At 44.9% G+C, this 4,432-nt stretch overlaps 1 long non-coding RNA gene across 1 annotated transcript in view; it reads right to left on the bottom strand.

The window, feature by feature from the left end:
* LOC108305563 overlaps positions 1-4,432 on the bottom strand; it is a 29,020-nt gene that overhangs the window by 15,142 nt on the left and 9,446 nt on the right. The gene's annotated exons all lie outside the window — the stretch shown is intronic.

Genomic DNA, 4,432 nt, shown 5'->3' with positions numbered 1-4,432 from the left:
CGCCTCGGCCTCCCAAAGTGCTGGGATTACAGGCTTGAGCCACCGCGCCCGGCCTGATTTTCTATTTCTTCTTTTTCTTTCTTTTTTTTTTTTTTTCTGGGATGGAGTTTCGCTCTTGTTGCCCAGCCTGGAGTGCAGACGTGCAATCTTGGCTCACCACAACCTCCACCTCCCAGGTTCAGTCGATTCTTCTGCCTAAACCTCCTGAGTAGCTGAGATTACAGGCGCCTGCCACCATGCCCGCCTAATTTTGCATTTTTAGTAAAGATGGGGTTTCTCCATGTTGGCCAGGCTGGTCTCGAAATCCTGACCTCAGGTGATCCGCCTGCCTTCACCTCCCAAAGTGCTGGGATTACAGGCGTGAACCACTGCGCCCAGCCAGCACACACTGATTTTTTTTCATCACTACAGTTTTGCTTTTTCAAGAAATTTCATATAAGTGCAATCGTACAATATATACTGATTTGTCTGGCTTCTCTCATTTAGCATAATAATTTTTTTCTTTTTTTATTATACTTTAAGTTCTGGGGTGTGGATCAAGATGGCCAAGGGGAGACTTATGTTAATTCGATCTAAGTAATTACAAGCTTGCTTGGCTCAGAGTACACTGAAGTTTATACACCAAACTAAACTATATTATTAGTTCAGTTAATTAGAAATCAGGCGGCCATAGAGGCCTAAGGTAAAGACCCTTTGAAAGCACAGTAACACTGGGGAACACTGTGGGGTGGTTGCAGAGCAGGCAATACTGCTCTGTTCCCACGAACGCCTTTTCAACATGGAGACCACGTGAGGGACTCATAAAGAGGGCTTGTGCAAAGATCTCTGAGGAGGAAGGACACCTCTGCTCACAAGATCCGGGAGAGTCTTTGCAGATGGGAGCTGGCAAGGAGGAGAAAAGCCTTGCAGGGCAGAGATCACGGAACGCCTCAGGGTCTGCCTAGATTCTGGGAATATGGAGTGATTTTAATTGCTCTGTGTCCTCAGTGCTCCGGAGATAAAAGCCCCTGGATGCACTGGGTGTGGTCAGACCCCGTGGCTTCTCATCCACTATACTTCTGATGCAGCTGCAACCTGATAACAATTAGTGATAAACTCGGAGTGCCAGTTTAGCAAGTCTTAGAAAGATCTCAAGTGCTGTTAAATGCTCAGAGCTCTAGTTTAGCATGTCTTAGAAAGATCTCAAGTGCTCTCCACCCAGCTATCTTACCTACTCCTTTACCCTCCCCTCCAGGCCCATAATATCAATGAGATTACGCACATAATAAAAGTGTTTGGAGACCAGAGCTCGGGCCAACAAGGTTCCCAGGGGTTGGTTCCCTGGACCCATGCTGTAACTTCTACTCTTGTGTCTCTGTCTTCATTTCCTTTTCTTAATCCCTCGTCACCACAGGGACTAAGAGCACCCATGTACAGGGTTGGGGCTGGTACCCCACACTGGGGTACCTGTACAGAACATGCAGGTTTCTTACATAGGTATACACATGCCATGGTGGATTGCTGCATCCATCACCCTGTCATCTACATTAGGTATTTCTCCTAATGCTATCCCTCCCCTAGCCTCCCATCCCCCTGCTATTCCTCCCCTAGCCCCCTCACCCACCAATAGGCCCTGGTGCGTGATGTTCCTTTCCCTGTGTCCATGTGTTCTCATTGTTCAACACCCACTTACGAGTGAGAACATGCAGTGTTTGGTTTTCTGTTCTTATATCAGTTTGCTGAGAAGGATGGTTTCCAGATTCATCCATGCCCCTTGCAGGGACATGGACTCATCCTTTATTATGGCTGCATAGTATTCCATGGTGTATATGTGCCACATTTTCTTTATCCATTCTATCACTGATGGGCATTTGGGTTGGTGCTAAGTCTTTGCTATTGTGAACAATGCCGCAATAAACATATGTGTGCCTGTGTCTTTATAATAGAATGATTTATAATCCTTTGGGTATATACCCAGTAATGGGATTGCTGGGTCAAATGGTGTTTCTAGTTCTAGATCCTGGAGGAATTGCCACACTGTCTTCCACAATGGTTGCACCAACAGCGTAAAAGTGTTCCTATCTCTCCACATCCTGTCCAGCATCTGTTGTCTCATGCCGTTCTAACTGGCATGAGATGGCATCTCATTGTTGTTTTGATTTGCATTTCTCTAATGACCAGTGATGATGAGCTTTTTTTCATATGTTTGTTGGCTGCATAAATGTCTTCCTTAGAGAAGTGTTTATTCATATCCTTTGCCCACTTTTTTATGGGGTTGTTTGGTTTTTTTCTTGTAAATTTGTTCAAGTTATTTGTAGATTCTGGATATTAGTCCTTTGTCAGATGGGTAGATTGCAACACTTTTTTCCAATTCTGTTGGGAATTTTTATTTGAGATAGAGTTTCACTCTTGTTGCCCAGGCTGGAGTACAATGCTGCAATGGCGGCTCACTGCAACGTCCACCTCCCAGGTTCAAGCGATTCTCCTGCCTCAGCTTCTGAAGTAGCTGGGATTACAGGCATGTGCCACAACATCCGGCTAATTTTTTGCATTTTTAGTAAAGATGGGGTTTCACCATTTTGGTCAGGCTAGTCTAGAACTCCTAACCCCACTCGGCCTCCTAAACTGCTGGGATTACATGCGTGAGCCACCACGTCCAACCTTAGCATAATAATTTGAGGTTTATCCTTGTTATTGGCTGTATCAGTCATTCACTCCTGTTTATTGCTGAGTAGTATTCAGTATGGATTTACCATTCTTGTTTATCTATTCATCAACTGATGGATTTGGATTTTTTCCAGTTCTTGGCTGTCATGAATAATGTTGCTATGAATATCGCTACAGTTTGGTTATTTGTATCTCCCAAACCTCGTACTGAAATTTTATACTCAATGTTAGAGATGGGGCCTAATGTGAGATGTTTTGGTCATGGGGAGGATACCTCATGAATGTCTTGGTGTCATCCTCATGGTAATAAGCGAGTCCTCACTGTATTCTTTCCAATAAGAGCCGGTTGTTAAAATGAACCTGGCACCACACCCTGCTCCCTCCTCACCCTGCCCTCTCTCTTCCTTCTCTCTCTATGTGATCTCTACAATGCCAGCTCCCCTTCACCTTCTGCCCTGAGTGGAAGTGGCCTGAGGCTTTTGCCAGATGCCCAATGTTCTAGCCAGTAGAACTGTGAGCCAAATAAATTCCTTTTCTTTACCCAGCCTCGGGTTCCTTCATAACAACACTAGATGGTGGCTTGGTATTTGATAGGCCTGAGGAATTGAAAGATGAGAACCTACAGCAACTGGCTGAGGAGGTAGAGCAGAGATGCAAGAGAGATGCTTCCGCTTTGAGAAGTAACAACATTCCCCTCTGACAGGAGCCAAAGGTACATGACCACCAGGGATGAGGTGTGGAGCCCTTGGGAGGATTATCAGCCAAGGGTCATTTAAAAAGTGCTCCGGTGACCGGTGACAGTGTTTCATGAATGTAATCCCAGCAGATTCCTTGAGGTCAGGATTTCGAGACCAGCCTGGCAAACCTGGTGAAACCTCATCTCTACTAAAAATGCAAAAATTAGCTGGGCATGTTGGTTCACGCTTGTAATCCCAGCTACTCAGGAGGCTGAGGAAGGTGGATTGCTTGAACCCAGGAAGCCGAGGTTGCAGTGAGCCAAGATCACACCACTGCACTCCAGTGTGTGTGACAGAGCCAGGCTCTGCCTCAAAAAAGAAAAAAAGTGCTCCGGCCTGGGAGAGATTCTGTCAAAGGTAAAGGAGGTTCTCCCTCAGCCCCAAGAGATGGTCTGTGTGAGTGGACTGAGAGAATCTACAGAAGAAGCAATGGCCACTGAGGAAAACGATTTCATCACAGCACAGGCAGTTGAGTAAACACAAGCCTAAGAACCTAAAAATACACCTGCGAGAGAATCCACTTTAAACACTTGCAAGCCTAGAGAGGATGCTGTCATCCCAGAGTGGTATCAGTCACATAAGAATTCTCTGTGCCCCTTTCCTTTCGTCTATCCTTGTGCGTGCCTCAACACTCAAGGGGCAAGAAGCTATGAGGGAGAAAAAAACAGAGAAAAGAAACTCATCACATCCTGTCTTCCAGGTGTGGGGAGGCTGACCTGAAGTTGGCTCTAACTGTAGGAGTGAAGAAGGTTTCATTCTAAATTAACTTTAGATTATAATTCTTACCACAAATACTGGAGATGCTAATTCCCATATTTGGACTGTGTTTTGCAACTTATAGTGAGCAGAAGAGTGTCTGTTTTCTAAAGGATACCTACAGTCCTGGGGGCCTCTTGGAGCTCTCAAGAGGGCAGCAAAACTACTTTCTTCATTTAATAAATGTTAAAGTGATAGTGGTAAACTCTTGGGCTGAGCTTGTTATATAATATGGTTACAATTTCTGTATCTGTTGTTATTTCTAGGGATTTTTTTTTTTTTTTTTTTTTTTT

The sequence above is a fragment of the Cebus imitator genome, unplaced genomic scaffold, assembly GCF_001604975.1.
Source record: "Cebus imitator isolate Cc_AM_T3 unplaced genomic scaffold, Cebus_imitator-1.0 Scaffold2, whole genome shotgun sequence".
NCBI lineage: Eukaryota > Metazoa > Chordata > Mammalia > Primates > Cebidae > Cebus > Cebus imitator.
Note: the sequence above shows the minus strand (reverse complement) of the source record. Positions and strands in the feature narration are given on the sequence as shown.